The 21,847-nt window shown below is 48.5% G+C and overlaps 2 protein-coding genes across 5 annotated transcripts in view; one reads left to right on the forward strand and one right to left on the reverse strand.

Moving 5' to 3' along the window:
• Positions 1 to 6,653, reverse strand: part of B3GALT5 (beta-1,3-galactosyltransferase 5) — a 47,864-nt gene extending 41,211 nt beyond the window's left edge. For all 4 annotated transcript variants that reach the window (XM_072740546.1, XM_072740542.1, XM_072740544.1 and 1 more), the window contains exon 1: positions 6,492 to 6,653. The gene's annotated coding sequence lies outside the window, so the exon portion shown is untranslated. The remainder of the gene's footprint in view (positions 1 to 6,491) is intronic.
• The window catches only part of LCA5L (lebercilin LCA5 like), a 280,078-nt gene that overhangs the window by 95,024 nt on the left and 163,207 nt on the right, over positions 1 to 21,847 (forward strand). The window lies entirely within an intron of this gene.

Here is a 21,847-nt window from a genome sequence, read left to right on the forward strand (position 1 = left end):
AAAAGAAAGGACAGCAAAGGGAAGGAAATGTGGGAAAGACAAATGAAGAAGCCAGTCTAGAGAAAAATATATTCCCAGCAGTGAGTTACAAGTTCTCACATGGGTCCCAGTGATACTCAGTGAACACCGGGGAAATATCCCTGGATGGGTTGATATGTCTCCATCCCTGGCTCCATCTCCAGATGGAACATGTTTGGCCTTGAGGTTGATTTGGAATATTTCACTAGAAACTGGAATGATTAGTACTATCAACAATGATTTTATTTTATTTTTTTTTTAATTTTTTTATTTATTTATGATAGTCACAGAGAGAGAGAGAGGCAGAGACACAGGCAGAGGGAGAAGGCAGGCTCCATGCACCGGGAACCTGATGTGGGATTCGATCCCGGGTCTCCAGGATCGCGCCCTGGGCCAAAGGCCAGCGCCAAACCGCTGCGCCACCCAGGGATCCCTCAGCAATGATTTTAAAAGCTGTCAGCACATGGGCTGCCTGGGTGGCTCAGTTGGTTGGGCATCTGCCTTCGGCTCAGGTCATGATCACAGGGTCCTGGGATCAAGTCCCACATCAGGCTCCCTGCTCAGTGGGGAGTCTGCTTCTCCCCATCCCTATGCCTCTCCCCACCGCTTACTTGTGTTCTTTCTCTCTCCCTCTGTCCCAAATTAATTTAAAAATCTTGGACAGCCCGGGTGGCTCAGAGGTTTAGTGCTGCCTTCAGCCCAGGTCGTGATCCTGGAGACCCAGGATGGAGTCCTGTGTCGGGCTCCCTGCATGGAACCTGCTTCTCCCTCTGCCTGTGTCTCTGCCTCTCTCTCTCTCTTGTGAATAAATAAAATATTTTAAAAATTAAAAAAAAATAAAAATCTTTTTTTAAAAACTGTCAGCATAATACCATGCACTTTAAGCTTTAAAAACGTTGACCACAGTCTAAGCTACCAAAAAGGAAAAAAAAAAAAAAGCTTTTTACAATTTTACAATAAATGATCTGTGGCTATAAGACATTAAGAACATGAAATCAGCAAAATAAGAACAAAAGCATGAGATGACAATGGGAAAAAAGAGTAAAAAAGGAACCTGCAGAGCTCAGGAACCATATGGAGAGCCAAAGCTCCACAACAAAACAAACAAATAAGGGACAAATAGTAAGAAACAGGGCAGACAGCTGTCAACTTCAATAGGAATGCCCAGGAATGGCTTCAGATAACTGCAGAGAGTCAGAAGTTCAATAAATGGGTCAGGGACCAAAATTTAGACAACAAATTAAATACTGTGCCCCTGTCATTGGTCATTGTATTCCAGCAATGGAATTTGCTATTTCACAAAGCTGCTCGGGCACATTTTTTTGGCAATTCTCTTTAAAACCAAGGTTTATTTTTTTTTAATTCAATAAAAGAAAACTAATTTTGTTGCTTTATCTTCATGCCTCATTCTTGACCCAAAACAATCTTATTCAGCATGGTAAAGTGCTCAGCACAAAATGAGCAAATAACAATAACAGTAAAATATAATGGCTATTTGTGTAGCTCTTAATTACATCCTGACACTGCTCTAAAGCTTTATCCATATGAGCCATTTAATCCTCCTACCTCTCCCAACTATGAAATAAACACTATTAGCTCGGATTTCAATGGAGGAAACTGAGGCACAGAGAAATTAAGGAACATGCCCAGGGTCACACAACAAGTGGTTGGCAGAGCTGGGACTGTGAACCTGGGCATCAGGCTTCGGAGCCCAAGCTCTTCATCTCTACATGAGTATTTACTGAATGAGTAAATGGATGATCAGCTACTTTATTTTCTCAACTCGGTCCCAAATAACTTCTGGTGAAAATTCCGGTCGATTTCTTTTCAAAATGAGTCTCATTACCTGACACCCAAATCTCCTGATCCTGGATTTCCACTGAAGGCCACGTGGGTTGCCAAGATCTCCATAAGCCATCTTGGCCATCCTTTCCCCTGGCCTCTTCAGACACAGACTCAGACACCTCTCGCTGCCTTCAGGCAGAGAAAAGTCATCAGAAGAGGACCACTGGAGACCAGTCACAGAGCTTGAAGGAACCCTGTCCTCAGGCCAGCAGCAAAGGAGAAGAGCCTGTAATTAAGGGTGCTGGGAAAAGCCCTCACCCTTTTGAGGGGCTTTCCTAGGGACAGAAAGAGGGGAAGCAGAAGCATGCCATCGGGAGCGGGGGTGGGGGGAGAAGGTAAGGTGGGGAGAATATTACAGGAGGTCACAAGCCTGGGGTCCCTCAAGGGCATCAGTAAGAGAGAGAAGCAGAAACAAGGCTCCTGGAAGCTCCTGACTGTGGACAGTTATCCCTGTGGACAGGGATGTGGTAGTTCAAGGTGTGTTGGGTTCACATCCCCATCAGCATCCTGGTCATCTGCAGAGAGAGGCTGACAAGGACCAAGCAGGGTTTCACAGCCACTGGAACCAGGATTCAGGATCAGGATCTAATCCCGGTAGAAAACCAAGTAGGAACTTGATCCAAAGCCCTGTTAAATGGACAGGCATCCTGGAGATGCAAAAGGTTTCCCTGAGGCCCCAGAGCCCCAAGGCCAACTCCGAGCTCAGGAAGGCAGCGATGGAGCCCCTGAAACCCTTCCAGGATTGGTCTGGCCCAATCTGCAGCTGCTAGTGCCAGTCTGGCAAGCCCAAGGAAGGAGAGCTGCCCACTGATGTCCCCTGATGAAAGGATGAAGATTATCATCTGCTCGAGGAAGCTTGGTCAGGTGTGGAGACTCATAAAATCAGATATCAACAGTAGTCCTTGTTTCTTCAAAGTACCTACTTGGAAATAATACAAAAGAAATGGTTCCCATGTTCTGGAAGGAACTTTGTGAAGACAACACTGTCCTTGTCAATGTTTTGAGAGGACAACTTAGTGAAATACCGTTATGATCTGAGTTGCATCTGCAGGAGCTTAATGTCAATAGACCACAAAAGTTTGCTTTCTTAATTAACCTAACAAAGGAACTATAAAAGATGAGTTGAGTTGAAAAGGGGAAAAATAAGGGGCGCCTGGGTGGCTCAGTGGTTGAGCATCTGCCTTTGGCTCAGGTCGTGATCCCGGGGTCCTGGGATCAAGTCCCACATAAGGCTCCCCACAAGGAGTCTGCTTCGCCCTCTGCCTGTGTCTCTGTCTCTGTCTCTCTCTGTCATTCATGAATAAATAAATAAAACCATTTTAAAAAGAAAGAAAAGGGAAAAATGCAAGACAGAAAACAGGTCTTAAAACATATGCAGCCATTCCTTAAAAGAAGAGATAGATACCTTTTTTTTTTTTTTTTTTACCTACTGCACATTACACCTGCAGGACTTATTTATCTCATAACCAGAAGTTTGTACCTTTTGATGCCCTGTACCCATTTTCCCCACCTGCTCTCACCCTGCCTCTGGCAACCACCAGAACATTCTCTTCCCTCTATGAGTTCAGTTTAGGGGTGGTTTTTTTTTAGATTCCACATATAAGTGAGAGCACTTGTCTTTCTCTTTCTGATTCATTCCACTAAGAGGAAGATATTAAATACTTTCTCTGAAATAATTTGCATATTACATGCACCTGTTTAAGAAGAAACATCATAAAAGATGTGCACATACAAGACTACATAACTTCACTAAAATATTTTATTACATGCAAAGATGAGCAGAATCAGTACACATTTACCCACAAATGTGACTCTAGGAATTTCCACCTATAAAATAGTCTACAGCCATCCCCACCCCCAGCACTCACAGGAATATGACACCTCCCCAGATGCCTGTCTTCATTAATTCACCTCCTGCACCTCATGAAATAAGGGCAGAAACAGCAAATGAGGGAGATGCGGTTGCAGTGACGTTAATATTTACAACAGGCAAATACATAACAGGGACTTTTGTAAGTTTGTCATGCTAACATAGAGGAAGGGTGAAAAATAACTTCACGACATCCGATTACTGCAGACTTGGAAAGGGGTTTCTATTGGAGGCTGTATTAATCCCCAAGTCAGACACCTAAATAGAAAAAAAAAAAAAAGTAAAACCAATAGGATTAAAAAAAAAGTCAGATGCAATATTTACTGCACACATTTAGCCTGCATGACACACACACATGCGTGCACATGCATGCACATGACTGACACAGATATTATGAGAAAGACTCATTATAAAATCTTACAGCATCTCTCTCTACTTAGAAATGACCTAAAGAGATATCCTTCTAGTCCTCGCCACAAGGCCAAAACCACTACTACGGCTTCTCCATGAAGAGACAGACACCCTTTGCAACCTCCCACCTATCAGCGCTCCATAAACCCCACTGCAGGGAAATGCCTGCACAGACTGCTAGGAGTTGGGCTTTGTTCCTCAGAAGGAGTTATTGATTTTAAGGGGAAGATGTTTCTTTTTTTTTTAAGATTTTTATGTTATTTATTCATGAGAGACAGAGAGAGAGAGAGGCAGAGGCACAGGCAGAGGGAGAAGCAGGCTCCATGCAGGGAGCCTGACGTGGGTCTTGATCCCAGGTCTCCAGGATCAGGCCCTGGGCTGAAGGCAGCACTAAACTGCTGAACCACCCAGGCTGCCCAGAGTAAGAAGTTTCTATCCTGTTAATTCTCCCATCCTATGTTTGCACCATGCCCACCCCGTAACACCACTTCCTCAAGTGTGTGTGTGGTGTGAGTAGAGATGATACTTTGTAAATGAATATACTATCAATAGCAAACATAATAATAATGACCCAATTAAAAACTGGGCAAAGGACCTGAATGGACATTTTTCCAAGGACATCCACATGGCCAACAGGTACATGAAATGATGCTCAACATCATTCATCATCAGGGAAATGTAAGTCAAAACCACAGTAACAATAACCTCACACCTGTTAGGATGTCTATTATCAAAAAGACAAGAGAGAACAAGTGTTGGCCAGGAAGTGGGGAGGAGAAGGAGACCCTGGTGCAAACTAGCACAGCTACTATGGAAAACAGTAAGGAGGAAAGTAAACCTGAAAGATATGATCCAGCAATCCTAGTATATAATCCAAAGGAAACAAAAACATTATCTCAGAGCCATCTGTAGTCCCTTGTTCACGGCGGCAATAGTCACAATATCCAAGGTACAGAAACAACCTAAGTGTCTGCAGACAGATAAACAAATACAGAAAACAACTGAATGCTACTGAATCTTAAAAAACGAAGAAGAAGAAGAAGAAGAAGGAGGAGGAGGAGGAGGAGGAGGAGGAGGAGGAGGAGGAGGAGGAGGAGGAGGAACTCCTGCCAATTGTAACTACTGAATCAATTTGGAGGGCATCATGCTAAGTGAATAAAAAGAGCCAAAGACAATAATGCACAATATCATTTATACGCAAAATTTCAAAAAAAAAAAAAAAAAGTGGAACTCACAGAATAGGAAAGTGGTTGCCAGGGCCTAGGGGATGGAGGAAACAGGGAGAGGTTCTGAGGATGTATGTATAATACCATGGGTGTGATTGGTAGCGCTGTTATGCAGTTAAATGTGCTGGGATCCAACTTAAATGCTCTCAACAAAACAAAACAAAACCCAGCACGGTAAATCAAAAAAACAAAAACAAACACAAAAACAAAAACAAAAACTATTAGACCAAGTTTGATGAAATCTGGTCTGTAACCATCTTCTTTTCCTTAATTTAAAAAGGAACAGGACAAGCCCAGAGAACCCGCGCTCCTCCTCAGTGCAGGGCGGCAAAAGCGCCCCTGAGCCCGGAGCCACACGACCTGGCCCCGCGCCCCCGCCTGCCCCGCAGGGCCCGCTCCTCCCGCACACGCTGGGTCCTCATCTGGACCCCCCTCGCTTCCCCACTTCTTGGACCCCGCGTGCCCCCGCGCCCGCACCTGTCGGTCCCCCATCTCTGGGACCCCCGCGTGCCCCCGCACCCTCACCTGTCGGTCCCCCATCTCCCACCTCCTGGACCCCCGCGTGCCCCCGCGTCCTCACCTGTCGGTTCCCCATCTCCCACCTCCTGGACCCCCGCGTGCCCCTTGCCCTCACCTGTCGGTCCCCCATCTCTGGGACCCCCGCGTGCCCCCGCGCCCTCACCTGTCGGTCCCCCATGTCCGGGACCCCCGCGTCCTCACCTGTCGGTCCCCCATCTCCGGGACCCCCGCGTCCTCACCTGTCGGTCCCCCATCTCCCACCTCCGGGACCCCCGCGTCCGCACCTGTCGGTCCCCCATCTCCGGGACCCCCGCGTCCTCACCTGTCGGTTCCCCATCTCCCACCTCCTGGACCCCCGCGTGCCCCTTGCCCTCACCTGTCGGTCCCCCATCTCTGGGACCCCCGCGTGCCCCCGCGCCCGCACCTGTCGGTCCCCCATCTCCGGGACCCCCGCGTCCTCACCTGTCGGTCCCCCATCTCCCACCTCCGGGACCCCCGCGTCCTCACCTGTCGGTCCCCCACCTCCGGGACCCCCGCGTCCTCACCTGTCGGTCCCCCACCTCCCACCTCCGGTCCCCCGCGGCCGCCCCTCCCGGGCTCACCGTGCGCCCCGCGCTCCCCGCGCCCCCCCGGCCCGGCGGGCTGCAGCCGCAGTGCGCTCACAGCCGCATCGCGGCGACACGGGGAGGCGCGCGGCCGGTCGTCGCCGGCGCCGGGTCCAGGCCGAGGGCGGCTGCCCCTCCGCTCGGCGTTGAGGAGGCGGGAGGAGGGGCGCGGCGAGGCGCCGGGGAAATCTGATAGGTGAGGCGGCGGGCGGGGGCGGGGGCGGGGCGCGGGGCGGGGGGCGGGGGGCGGGGGGGCCGGATCCCCTCCCTGCAGCGGGGCGCGGGTCTCGGCGCTGGAGCGGTCTGCGGGGTCCGCCTCGGCAGCCCCAGGGGAAGAGCATCCTTCGCGAGGCACCAGACGGTCCAGATGGTGGAATCTGCTCATATCCCCTTAGGCCACTCTTTGAGTTTACCCTCCTGGCCTCCCAGGGGACGGTCCCAAAGTTAACTTCGAGAACACTCTGTGCAGGGAAGGCAGTGCTGGCCCTGTGCTTCTCAAACCCCAAAATGCCTCTAGAAAGAATACCCTCCCCCCTTTCAGAAGAGAGAGGCTATTTCCGTCTCCAGGAGTTTGATTAGCAGCAATGAGTCAAGGTCAGCTAAGGGAATGGGGAGTTTGGGGGCTGTTTGATCCTTAGGTCAGGCAAATGAAGTAGGTCCTGCTCGCATACCCATTTCACGGACAAGGCCCAGACAAACTAAGGACTGGGGAAAGGTGAACAGATGACGGAGAGATAGATGTGGTGCTGGCATCGGCACCCCCGTGCTCCCTGGCAGGAAAAAAAAGAAAATACATATATATATATATATATATATATATATATATGTACAGAAATATACACATATTTTTTAAGAGTCAGGGACATATCATTTTTAAAAATATTCACAGCGTTCTTTTTATTGAAACAAGAGCAATGAAAGTCTCTGAAAAATGGATGACACTCTGGTCCGTGAAGCCCGGAGTGTGTTTGGCCCAGGACATTCGAGAAGTGTTGGAAACTGGCATGCTGCGTGGTGCAGCGGGCCACAAGGATGATGGGACCCTGGCAAAGCGGCTCAGACAGCCTACCTCTAACACCGGATCCAGAATCCTCTTCACACGGTAACGCGCAGGTCAGGGAGACATAGCACGGGTCACCTCATTCAGTGGTTGTCAGCCCCAGCTGCACGGTGACATCCCAGCCCCTGCCCAGACCAAAGAAATCCGACTACTTTTCCTTTAATCTCATATCTGCAATAGATTCAGGGCAATGCCACGCCGCCAACCCCCACCCCCAGCATGACCCTCCTTGCACAAAGATAAAGCAAGCTGATGTTGGGGAGAGGGGTGAAGGAGACCCCAGAAATATTCAGTGAGTGCCAGAGCTTCAAAGGTCTAGTATCCTTTCGGAATCTCTGAGACCAAAGGCCCCCCAGGAAGGAGCCAGGAGGCTGAGCTGTGGGTTGGAGGGAGGCCCCCCTGTGAAGAGGCTGATGAGTAAGAACATAGTAGCAGCGTAGCACAATCACCAGCCTGGGTGACTAAACTCCCCCGCGCTTCTGCGCTGCTCCCGGCTTTTGTACAGCAGTTTCCTGGGGTAACCAAATGGGCCGGGTGCACCCAGAGCTGAGCGCTGCTAGCCAGCCCAACCCGGCAGGGTGCACCTCGGGAGCCCTTGGGGGCCCTGGGCACCAGCCCAGAGGGAGAACGAAGTGAAACCTGTCTTCACACATACCCCTGCCCCTTCCCTGAGTCCCCTCCCCGTCTCCCCCCCTCTCCTGCCACCAGGCCTCCGCGTGGCAGCTGTCAGTAAGAGCCACAGACACCTTAGCTCAGCAGGCTCATCGGACTCACTTCTGGCTTCCTGGGGGCCTGTGACACAGGGCAGGTGTTTTTGAATCCAGATGAAGGGAGCAAGGGAGATGCACCACCCAGAGAAAGAAGCCAGGGGAGGACGGCGGATGGGGACACTGTTCCAGGTGAGACCAGAATGGTGAAAAGAACGCACCTTCCAGGCAGAGGAAGGGCCCTGAGGCAGGAATACGCCTGCCCAGGGCTCGGTACTACTGTGTGGAAATGGGCTAATAGAATGGGGCAGATCGGGTAGGTCAGTGCACACAAATCCCATCGCCTTGGACGCACCTGTCAGGGACCCAGAAGCACCGTCTCATGGGCCAGAGCTCATAGGTGAGGCTCCGACACTGGCCTTTGCTAAGCTATGAGACCTTAGCAAAGGCCTTGCTCTGTCCCCTTCGCCCTGCGGTGGGCCTCACCTGTGAACCATGCAGAGGGCTCCCCTGGAGGCACGATTTAGATTTAGCTGCTCCCCACACCCACCCACACCCTCTCGAGAGTGGGGTGGGGGTGGGGGAGCCTGTGACTGCCAGCCCAACGTCCAGTCATCCTGCTTGCTGAGACCCACATCAGGGATTCACACCCTCAGCATAGACATTGGGGGTCAGCCGGTTCTTTCTTTTCTTTTTAAGATTTTATTTATTTATTCATGAGAGAGAGAGAGAGAGAGAGAGCGAGGCAGAGACACAGGCAGAGGGAGAAGCAGACTCCACAAGGGGAGCCCGACGTGGGACTCGATCCCGGGTCTCCAGAATCAGGCCCTGGGCTGAAGGCGGCGCTAAACCGCCGAGCCACCCGGGCTGCCCCTAGCAGGTTCGTTCTTGTGGGGACTGTTCTGTGTGTTGTAAAATGTTTAGCAGGATGCCCGGTCTCCACCCACTAGATGCTAGGAGTGCACACACACACCTATGCATATGCACACACACACACACACACACACAGAGTTGTCCTCAGATGTCCTGAAGGGAGCAAAATTGCAAGCAGTTGAGAACAGCCACTCTCACAGGAAGCCATGGGACCCGGTGCCCCACGAACAGCTTCAGAACACACATTTCTTAGCGGCGTCCCATGCAAAAGGGCCAATTCGCAGCCTGCACCTTGCGCTACACAATGCGGCCCCCGGCAGCCCCCCGCAGGAGTCCACTTCCCCAGGTCACTCCAGCCTGCTCATGCTCCTGCAACAGGTGCGTCCCCCGGGCAGGATCTGTAGCCTCCTCTTCCTTCTGTCTGGAACGCCCCTCTCCCAGATGCTCATGGGACCCTCGCTGGCTTCCCCCCACCCCCCCACCCCCGGCTCTCTGCTCCACTGCCCTCTCTGAGCACTGAGGCACAGCCCCTCCCGCCCTCATCACTCCACAGCCTGTCACCCTCCCTGGTCCTGTTCGCTCCCTGACGTTGCACAGTCTTGTCTCTCTGTGTGTGCCCTGTCTCCCGTCCCAGAATGGGACTTCACTGCCTCCCCAGCAGAGGGCCCAGCACAGAGAGGATGCTTGAGAACTTGTTGGATAAATAAGTGGGGGGCTGGACAGACACGTGTCCAGTGGCTGGGGAGAACGGGAAAGCAGAGAGGTCCTATGTCCTCGGGTTGGGCCTCTGGAATTGTGAGAGCAGAGAAGGATCCTTCCCCTCTTGTGGGCCAGTCAGTGGTGACAGGTGGGGGGTGTTAGCTACCTCTCACAGGCCAGTCAGTGGTGACAGGTGACAGGTGGAGGGGGTGTTGGCCTACCTCTCACTCATCTCAGAGAGGTTAGAGCCGCTGCCGGCATTTCTGATTAAAGAGCCGGGGTGGAACCAGCATGCATGCCTGCATGGTGGCTGAGATAGTCCCAAGGACCCTCATGCAAATTAACACACCCATCAGAGGTTCCTGGAGCCTGGCAAATGGCATTCCCAGGGAAGCCACTGTACTAATTAGAATTACATTTTTCAGGTCCAAAGGAGCTTAATGAAACATTAAACAAGTCTCCTGGAGCAGGGGAAAGGGCTGTAGGAACTGAGATCCAGGGCTCGGGAGGAAGTGGCTGCTGCTTGGGGTCTGGGGTCCCCGCTGGCTCTGTGGCTGCCCCAGCAGGGGACACCCAACCCACATGGCCCGCCAAAGCCAACCCACCTGGGCTGACCGCACCCCCCCCCAAGAGGCTGACTGTTCCCTCTCCACCAGGTGGGGGCTGCAGGGTGTCATCGTAATCCCCACCCCTCAGAGTGGGGCTAGGGGCTACTGGCCCACAAGGCTTGGCCCACAAGGCTGTGGCCTGTCACATCTTCAGGTTGGGACGCACATGGCCCCTCATTCACACCTTCCCAGCCGGTGAAGGGATCCACATTCAGAGTGCTGCTACAAAGGGCAGTTGACATTGGTAAAAAACAAAAAAACTTATCAGGTTAGGGGGTTAGGAAGGCTGAGTTCGCATGGCCCTGGCCACCTCTGAAAAAATAGAGCCCTCCAGCCATCAGGCGACAGCCAAAGTGTAGTGAACAGTATACAAACCTGCTTCGGTAAGCTTTCTGTTACTTACTTTATGATAGGTATTTTATCTTATTTCAGGATTATTCCAGAATAATGCAATTTCATGGCACATTAAAAAAACCCGAGGATTCTTAGAGAATGACCACTGATATTCAGCTGTTCATACTCCATCCTCGGCACAATGCACCATTATCCACAGGGGCTTATGCTGCCCCTGCCTCCCCGGGGAGTGCTGGAGCCTGGACACCTAACCGGATTCCGAAGTCTAACAACAGATGCTCATCTTGAATCTTTAAGGACGGAAGTCCCAGGCCAGGGAGGAGGTGGAGAGGTAAGAACACAAAAAGCCTGGTCGCCTGGTGGTGCCAACCTTCTCTCTGTAATTGGCGCCATCAGTTGGTGGCCGTGACGACACGGTTGTCATAAGGGTTAAGTAAGATAGTGCAGCCACCGACTGGGCACACACGCTCTCGTTTTTAGAACACTCAATCCTAAAAAAAAAAAAAAAAAAAAAATAGAACACTCAATTCTAAGATAGTTTTTGTTTGTTTATTTGTTTGATTCCATGTCCTGTCACCAGAGTGTGAAGCCACACCCTCACCTGAGCCTTGCCCTCCGAGTATTTGTCAGCCTCCCAGGAAACTCGTTCTTTTAAAGAGAGAGAGAGAGAGAGAGAGAGATGATATGATTTATGTTTTTATTTATTTTTATTTTTTTAAGATTTTATTTATTTGAGAGAGCACAAGCCAGGGGCGGGGGGCAGAGGGAGAGGGAGAAGCAGACTCCCTGCTCAGCAGGGAGCACCATGCGGGACTCGATCGCAGGACAAGGGGCTCCGTCCCAGGACCTCGAGATCATGACCCAAGCTGAAGGCAGACGCTTAACTGACTGGGCCACCCAGGCGCCCCAGGAAACCCATTCTTTCGAGGTACATATCACCCTTGTCAGAGAAGCTGTCTGTGGGCTGCTAAACGATTTTTTGACAGACTGTAGATCAACGTCGTGCTCAACGGATTTTCTAGATGGAGGAGATCTTCATGTACCCTGAGCTCAGCAGACAGCTCCCGGAGAAAACCCTTGGAAGAGAGAGGGTTGAGTCCCCATGGCCATTTTTGCAAAACAGGACACTCATCCCAAATCTAAACACTCTGGAGCAACACTGGTTGTCCCTTGAGGAAGGTGCAAAACAAAAAAGCACTGTCTCTCCTTCAGGGACAGCCAGTGGCAGAAGAAGACCAACTTTTCAGTAAGTGACCATGTTGGGAGTTAGACCTGGACAGGGGTGTTAGCGGAAGTCTAACAAAATGTGGTGGGAGCAGCTGATGCTTCTAACCAGGGGTTGAACTTAGTCTGTTGTGTTCCATCTTTTTCTAACTCGGGGAAACGAACTAGGGGTGGTGGAAGGGGAGGAGGGCGGGTGTTGGAGGGGAATGGGTGACGGGCACTGAGGTGGACACTTGACGGGATGAGCACTGGGTGTTTTTCTGTATGTTGGTAAATTGAACACCAATAAAAATTAATTAAAAAAAAAAAAAAAACTCTTTTTTTCAAATGCAATGTGTGTGGCCCTCCAATGCCCGGATGCAGAAGTGAGCTAGATCAGGGCTGCTCTGTTGGGGGATGGGGCCCCACCACCTAGGGGCTCCCCCTTCCTTCCATCGCCCCAGGTATACCATGTTATGCCCAGGACTGTGCCCCACGATGCCTCCACATGTCTACACAGGAGGATGAGGGTGTCCTTCCAGTGCTAACACCATGGTTAATGGAACCACAGTAGCAAACAGAGGAAGCCAAGGCAGGTCAAGTACCGGCAGCTTCTAATGATTTGCTCCAGGCCCTTCTGCTTCTCTTCAGGCTCCTACCTCCTAGGTAACTGCCTCCCTTTGCCCACCGGTGGCTGTGCCAGGGTGGGGCGAGGAAACGGAACACTAATCTCAGGGTGCTTTTGCTGGGCCTCCTTCCATAGAGTGGAAGCACAGTAGAACCAAAAATCACTCTCCCCAGACACTCCAGCTCCCGGAGCACTCCTGATGCAAGCAGTCTCACTCAAGCTTCTAATAACCCCACCAGGCAAGCCCAGTGGGGACTTGCAGCGTGGGCTTCAAAGCCACTTACCAGCCCGGTCACCCCAGGGTCCCACATCCACAATGGAGGTGTCAGGAAGGCGCTTTGAATTGTGTCTGGCATGCAGTGGGCCCTCCATACGTGCCAGCTCTGATGGTTGGGTAAATAACCCAGGAGCATATCTCCAAAAATGGGGAGGAGGCAGATGTCCAGGACCCAAGCCTCAGATTCCACCCTTGGACACCCTACCCCCCACCCCCACCCAACCTCCCGCCACCAGGCCTGCTATTCCAGGATCCTTTGTGCGGTTGCTCCAGTGCCCACAGAGGCACATTCGATCTCCAAAAATAAGAAGTGCCAGCAGTGCTTGGTGAATGAGCAAATAATACTGTGGTGTCAAGGCTCTGTTTTGCAGAATTCCTCATAATTAGTTTTACTGTGTAAAGCCTGGGAGGAAGAATTGATCATAGTCCATTTAGGGAAACTCACTTAGCCATCTCTTGTAGAAGTAGAATTATCGTGAGTTATTAGGAAAGCTGTACGCCAATCATTATTCTAAATGTTTGTCATATGTTAGCTCTTTTATTTCTCACGACAGCTTTGTGAGGTAGGTGCTAGTAGATCCCCACCTTACGACGAGAATATTGAACCACAGAGAGGCCAAATAATTGGCCCATGTGAAACAACCTCTTACCAACAAGAAATAACCTAAAATTATAATGTGTATCCGTTACTTTCATTAGCCTACCCCATTCCTCCCTCTGCTTTTTATCACAGATGTTATGGATTTCGAGTTAGGGGGGAAAATTAAGGAGGCGGTGCTTCTCACTCTAGTCTACATGAATGGCTGAGGTTAGCACAGACTTGTTTGGAGGGAAACCTATTAATCCATCATTAGCCCCTGGGTTGAAAGTTAGACGAGATACCTTTTAAAAAAGAGATAAGGAAACAATTATCCTATTTTTGCCTGCGGCAAAACATCCAGGAATAGGGTAGAGAGCAATATAAATAAATAAATAAATAAATAAATAAATAAATAAATAAATAAACAAAAAAGGAAAAGAGAACTCCTACAAAAGTGGGTAAGATCCTCTCAAGATCCCAGAACAGCCCTGTTGTCCATCCCCCGTGGTTCTAGAACTCGGTTCTTCCTTTCTCATGACTCAAGAACATGACTCTTAAGGTTCTCATGGTTTATGTCAGGGCAGCATTTACAAAAGTCTGCCTCCTGGACATTAAAAATGTATTTAAAAAACAAAAAAAATAGGGTCCAGGGTGTCATTACCCTGGAAAGGTATGATAGGATAGGAAACATAGGATAATTGTTTCCTTATCTCTTTTTTAAAGGTATCTCATCTAACTTCCAACCCAGGGGCTAAAATGATAGATTAATGGGTTTCCTTTGAAACAAGTCTGTGCTAACCTCTGCCATTCATTTAGACTAGAGTGAGAAGCACTGCCTCCTTAATTCTTCCCCATAACTCTAAATCCATAACATTTGTGATAAAAACCAGAGGGAGGAATGGGGTAGGCTAATGAAACTAATGGACATACATTAGAATTTTAGGTTATTTCTCATTGGTAAGAGGTTGTTTCATATGGGCCAACTAACTCTGGAAGACCCTGTCTATACAGTTCCTCTCCCCAGTTTTATTGATATATACTTGTCACATAACTTTGATAGGTGCAGGGTGCCTGGGTGGCTCCATGGTTGAGCATCTGCCTTTGGCTCAGGCCATGATCCTGGGGTCCTGGGATCGAGTCCCATGTGTCAGGCTTCCTGCTCAGCAGAGAGCCTACTTCTTCCTCTCACTCTGCCCCTCCCCCCAGCTTGTATGCGTTCTCGCTCTCTCTCCATCTCTCGAATAAAGTAATAAAACCTTTTTTTAAAAAACCATTGTATAGGTGTAAGGTGTACAACACAATGATCTGATACGCCCATATATTATGAAACCTGCTTACCACAATCAATTGAGTAAATATTCATCACCTCACATAATTACAGTTTTATTTGCTTGTGATGAGAACTTTTAGGATCTACTCTCTTAGCGACTTTCAATATACAAAACAGTGTTGGTAATCATGCTCCTCATGTGTATGTTATTACACAGTTTTTTTAGCCAGGACTTCTCAGAGCCTTTATCACGGATTGCAGATTTTCAAGAGGGACATAAGGAATGCAACCTTTTCCAAACTTAACCAAATAACACAACCCATTTTCCAAAGAGCCTGTGATAGGGCTGATGTTTCAACTTTGGTCCCCACGTTAGGCAAAAAACGGTCTAAAGCAAAATAAATCAATGGAAAATAAATAATGGTGTGATGACACCTGTTATTTCTGCTATGATCCGACCACGTGACAATGAAGTTCATGAACACGGAGAAGAAGCTTGTTGGGGAGGAGGGAACTGGAGTCTCTGACATTTGTGGGGCTGGACCAACTCTCCTCAAAGCCCACCAGGCAGAGATTAACTACTACACTTGGAAACAAAATTGAGTGCTTTAAAAGCCAAGTGTTTGTGTCATTTGTTTGTTTTCAGGGACTGCATCTCTCTCTCCCCAGAACCAGGAGTACATCCTTTTCGCAGCACTCCCCGACCTCTCTTCCCCTGATGCAGCCAGGGAAGGATGGCCTTCTCACATGCCTCGTCCGAGAAAAGGTGAGTAGAGGAAGCCCTAAATCTACGCATGTGGATGAGACCCAGCCCCTGGTCAATGGCCTGGCTCCCGTTTCTAGAATGCCCAGGCATGAGAATGCCAACACAAGCCAAAATTCCTTCCACGAACAGAGATGTGTAGACAGGCTTCCCCCTCCCGGCCACGCTGCACCTCACCTGGCGGCATCTCCTGGGAGCCCAGGGGTGCTGGGGTGGCTTGGACCACGGCTCTGCCTCTCTCTAAAGTTCCCTCACCTATTTGTTCTCCAACAACTGCCAAGGCTCGTGAGACCGGGAAGCAGGTGGGGTGAGGGGTGGGGAGCAGAGAAAGCAGACACATGCATCTGAGATCTTTCCATCCATGAGGGAAGGGACCGATGAGGCAGGCCATCATTGCTGAGCCAGTAGGCTTCCCCCCACAGCCATCCGGATCCCCCCATGACCGTGTCTCTGGGTCTACAGTGTTACCCTCCAGCCTGACACCCAGGTCAAAAGTCTGAGCCCCCTTGTCTCTCCCTCACAAAACCCAATCCATTCTCCCTGAGCTCGCCCTGTGAGCCCCGCTCCTCCTCCTACCCCAATCCAGGCCCCACCATCTAGTGGTTTTACAGTCACTCGGTGACCATCCTCTCCCCTGAGCTCCACTATTAGAAGAATGTGACCTCACCAAATCAGGCCCTTGCTTGAAAACTGTGGTTGCCGGACGCCTGGGTGGCTCAGTGTTTGAGCATCTGCCATCAGCTCAGGTCATGATCCTGGGGTCCCAGGATCGAGTCCCATGTTGGACTCCCCACAAGAGAGTGTCTCTGCCTCTGTTGTCTCTCATGAATAAATAAATAAAATGTTTAAAAACAAAAAAAAGAAAAGAGGGGATCCCTGGGTGGCTCAGCGGTTTAGTGCCTGCCTTTGGCCCAGGGCGCGATCCTGGAGTCCCGGGATCGAATCCCCCGTCAGTCTCCTGGCATGGAGCCTGCTTCTCCCTCTGCCTGTGTCTCTGCCTCTCTCTCTCTGTCTATCATGAATAAATAAATAAAATATTAAAAAGAAAAGAAAAGAAAAGAAAACTGGTTGCTCCTGGACAGATGCGCGCCCACACTGAAAGACCATTTATAACTTGGCCCCCACTCTTTACCCAGCCTCAATACCAGCCACGAGGTGCATGGCACCTCTCACCAGCCATGCTGACGGTCTGTCATTTGTGACACAGCACTCTGGCATGATTCATCACCCTCCTGCCCACTCTTCCCTCCCCCGGGTCCCTAGAAGACTCTTACTTAGCCATCAAAACCCACGTCTAATGCACCTTCTCTCCCCAGCTCAAAGTCATTGGTTTTATGTCCCTGAACCTCGAGTGTGGTGAGCAGGTAAGTGTCAAATCGTGCCTAAGTAGACATGGAGGAAATCCTGTCTGCCTTGCTGTGACCCCTCCCCCAGAAGCCCCCCCTTTGCATCACACAGATGCAGGAGGAGGAAAAGGAGGCAGCTCTTTTTATTCCTGGACACAGCCAGTGGTCAGCCATTCGGGCGAAAATATGGAAGAGCTGAATTAAAAACTAGAGCATTATTTGCAGAAGCGGTGGCATAGAAGGCCGTGCTGGGACACCAGACAGGTGCATTCCCATAGGAGGCCACGCCCAGCAGTGCCAAGGACAGCAGTGATGTCCCTGGAGAGTCAGGGGCAGCTGGGCTGGGGACATGAGGAGGGGAGAGGATGCCAGGGATGGGGGCCCAGGATGGACCCTCTTTGTCCCGTGTCTCCCTTTGTCATTTTGACTCTGGTCACACTCCATGATCGGGGGAGGGTGGGATTTTTTTGTTGTTCATTCTTCCACTTACTTCAAGCCTTGGTCATAGTGAAAGGACTTCGGGAAATTACGTGATCCCGGACACTATTAGTTCTTACTTATTGCTCTAAAGCGATAGCATCATACAATTAATATTTTGACGATGCATCCTGGCGGGAGCTGCGAACAAACAAACTGAGGCCCCCTTACGTAATCCGAGCTCCGCTTCCAGAACTATAAACAGGACGTTTTCATGGAAATGGAAATTGGACATTTTCAATTTGAAATGAAAATGTACAATTTTCATTTCATCTTGATAGAATTATCATCAACCACAAACGGGCTCCCTCGAATGAGAAAGCGCAGTGTCATGCTGCTAGTGAATAAAATTCTGGAAGAAATTGAACCTCTGGTGTTAAATCAACAAATTTGGAAACTGAAGAAACAGTTTTATGTATTTAAATGAAGGGAGGGCAAAACTCTGCGGGAGCCACAGGCGTCTGTCGCGGGCAGAGGTTCAAGTAGTTCACCCCGGGTCTCAACAGGCAGACGGTAGCTCGTGTTTTCCACCTCAAAAGTTTTAATCTCAGAAAAGAGCTCATAAAAAAGACACATCGCTAATCTTATTTTATAGTGTTAGAAAATTGTTTAAGCGTTCGATGCCTAAGTGAAACCCTATAAATTTCACTACGCCTATATTTTTAGTGATAATGATAACTGTTTTAAATTGGTGAAATCGGTAAAAGAAATTGTTGCTTACTAATTCACACAGCCCAACTCTTCCCTGTAGGTTCTCCAGAACCAGCAAGGCCAGGACCCTGGTGTCCAGTCCATATAGGACCTGCCCCAAGAGCTCTTGAAAACACTGGAGACAAGATTGTTTTTTGTTTTTTGTTGTTGTTTTTGTTGTTGTTTTGGGTTTTTTTGTTGTTTTGTTTTTGTTTTTGTTTTTGTTTTTGACAAGAATGTTTTTAACTGGGCCTCCTCTGCCATCACACGGAGCTCACACCTCAGCTTACCTGCCTCTGTTGGATTCAAATTGATCCAAATTAAAATCCCTGCTACAAATTCCTCCTGGCTTTGCCATCTCAGTCAGTCATTGCCCCAAACCTACGGGGCATTATGAATAAAAATTGTAAAAATGGAAAGTGGTGGTTGCAAACTAGATTTCTTTATTGATTCCTTTGTTCAACACGGATCTATGGGGCGTTACTGTATATCAGGCACAGTGCTAGACGCTAAGATAGAAACAAATGGTGCATCCCGGTGCATCCTTCAGGAAGAAGTGGTCCCAGCCCATGGAGGGCTCACAGTGTAACAAGGGAAAGAAGCGTGTGGGTCACAATTCCCAAGAGCACGATGAGTGTCAGGAAGGAAGTAGCCTGAGGGAACACTCCCAACACCACCAAATCCAGTTTCTAAACCAGGTTGTCTCACCTCCCGGCCAGCAAAGCAAACTGCAGGCAGAGGCAGCCATTTGGGCAATCGGTCAGGAAATGTCAGCTCCCCTTCTCCAGAGGAGGTTCCAGAACCTTCCATCCCATTTTGTTTGCTGTCCACATGCCCACACTTGCATCCTCCTTTTGAATCTTCTGGACAGCAGTGCCTTCCCGCCTCCTCTCAGACCCTTCTGTGCAGCTCCTGGCTCAGCTGTCGCGTGTACCCGCATGTCTCCGGTTACCAGCCACTCTTGGCGTCAGGGTGCCCCACGCCCACCAGCTCAGGGCCCAGCTGAGCCAGCCATGTACCCACTGTCTACCAGCCCCCAGGGTTTCAGATGAGAACACCGGAGTCATCCGAATATTTGTTCCCAGATATGCGAAGTCTCCTTTCTCTGTGGATGCTTTCAAGGTTTCTTCTATTTCTTTGGTTTTTAGCAATTTTGTTTTTCCCTGTTTGGATATGCTTTTCTTTATTTTCATCCTGTTGGGGGTTTGCTGGGTGACTCTATATGACTCTATATAGTCATGTCTTACTAAATTTGAGAAGTCTGGGGTCACTGTTTGTGTCTCTCTTCAAGTTCTCTCACTTTTTCCTGTGTCATCTGTGAGCTCCATTCCACTATTGGGTCTGTCTAGCAACGTTGCCATTTTCAGAAAGTTGCATTTTTCGCCTCTAAATTTCATGTGTTACCTATCTACTCTGCATTTCTCTGCTGAGAAGTTCTAACTTTCCATTCACTTCAAGACTGTTTCACAGAGTCTGGTTGCATGTGATCATTCCAACATTTCAGTAATCTTGGGGTTAGCGTCTCTTGACTGTGTATTTCCCGTGAGGATTGGTTGCATTTTTCTGTTCTTTGTATGTTCGGTTAACATGCATTATATTCCGGACAGTTTAAATATTGTGGGATTCTGGGTCATGTTAAAGTCTTCCAAAGTTAATGATTTTTCATTATTTTTTAAAGATTCTATTCTTTTTATTTGACAGAGAGAGTGCACAAGCAGGGGGAGTGGCAGGCAGAGGGAGAGGGAGAAGCAGACTCCCCTTTGATCAGGGAGCCCAAAGTGGGGCTCGATCCCAGGACCCTGGGATCATGACCTGAGCCAAAGGCAGACATTTAACTAACTGAGCCACCCAGGTGCCCCTTCATTATTATTATCTTAGCAGTCAACTAACCTGGTCAAGTTTAGACCATGAGTTTTGTTTTACCCTCTATGGCCATGGCTTCAATGTCTATTCAGTTTTCAAAGTCAGAATTATCTCTACATTCTCCAGCTCCTGATGCCCCCCCTTTCCTGTATTCCCATCCAGGAAAGCACATTTCTGGTAAAGTGTCAGCAGCTTGCACTACTGCCATGCAGCTTTATGCAACGGGGTTCTACTCAGGGCAAAGCAATAAGGGAAAGGGGAGAGGAAAAAGTAGCTCTTTAGAACACAGGTACCCCTTACTCCAGGTACTTGTGCCTGCTAGAAAGATGGGGTCTACAATGGAGTCAAACTTGGGGTCTACAGTGGGGTCAAACCTGGGGATGGTTGAGAGGGAAGTGCCTAGGGAAGTTCATCCCACTGTCTCAGGTTTGCAGAGGCCTCTTCTTCAGGCACCCTGGCCAGAAACATGCAGCTTCTCTTCATTTTTGCTGCCCACACATGCTACATAGTTCCACATCCAAGACAACCCATGGGTCAGAGCTGAAAGATTAAAAAGTGAAAGAAAAAAAAAACAGAAAATTCACCCATATATGGGTCACTGCTTTGACCCCTCTCCTTAACCCGTCTGCTATTTTTACTTTTCAGAGTCATTGGATAATTTCTATTTATGTTTTGTCCAGAGTTTTGAGCTGTATCTGTGATAGAGAAAAGCTATAGCAGTAGATTACAGTGTAATCGCTATAGTCCGCGCTAGAGAAAAGCTCAGTCCATATTGGCAGCACCAGAAGCAGGTGTCTTGGGTCATTTTAGATGCAGCGATACAGATCTTTCCTTGGTGAGGATAAATATTCTTAATTATGGTTATGTTAGCTTTCATCATGTTCATTTTAAATGCTGTAATGAGCATGCCAAGATGACATATTTCTTGTTCTGCAGCCAATCTCTTTTGACAAGCCACATTACTATTGTTTTCCTAAATTCAGCCCCCAAATTTAGAATCATGAGGCTGTTGAGATGTCTTTTACACCTAAAATATCTTTGTGGCTTCCTGGACAGCCACTAGGTAAACATGAATAGTGACTCCTTCGCCTTATAAAAGGAGGAAAAGCAAAAACAATTGGGTTTGTTTGGCATTCTGTAGATTTTAATGAAGTCAAAACTATCATGAGAGCTCTTTTGTTTATCAAACCCAGAATACAAAAAAAAAAAAAAAAAACACCAAAGAGAAACTTAGTCTTCCTAGCTTAATTTTATAGAAGTGATTTGTTGCTAATACAGCAATGTCTTAGTGATTATATACTTTTCAGGTTGAGAAGAAGGATACTCATGTCCAAGTATAAAAATTGATGTGTTAACTGTATACCAATTGATTTGTTTTAAGAAAAATTTGTTTCTACATATAAGTACCCTTCCCAAATGAGGATAATCATAATACACTTTATGTTTTAAGATAAAGCCCATCTCAGGACATCTAGCTGGCTCAGTTGGGGGAGCACTTGATCTTGATCTTGGGATAGTGAGTTTGAGCCCCTATGTTAGGTGTAGAGATTCCTTTAAAAAATGTTTTTTGAATTAAAAAAAAGATAAGCCCATCTCCACTCGTTGTAATATGTTCCTACCTTAAGGTAATTATTGACAATAATATCCATATAAATATATATTTATAAATATAAATATATTATATATAATTTCTTAAAGGAAAATATTTTCTTTCATTCCAATATTATTATTTTAAAATTTTTTCCTTTTAATTTATTTATTCATGAAAGACACAGAGAGAGAAGCAGAGACATAGGCAGAGGGAGAAGCAAGCTCCCCACAGTGAACCCCAGGCAGAACTCGATCCCAGGACCCCAGGGTTACACCCTGAGCCAAAGGCAGACACTCAACCACTGAGCCACCCAGGTGCCCCCTGATATTATTAATTATTATTATGAATGTAAACAGGTATGATT

The sequence above is a fragment of the Vulpes vulpes genome, chromosome 15 (genome assembly GCF_048418805.1).
Source record: "Vulpes vulpes isolate BD-2025 chromosome 15, VulVul3, whole genome shotgun sequence".
In the NCBI taxonomy this organism is placed as follows: domain Eukaryota; kingdom Metazoa; phylum Chordata; class Mammalia; order Carnivora; family Canidae; genus Vulpes; species Vulpes vulpes.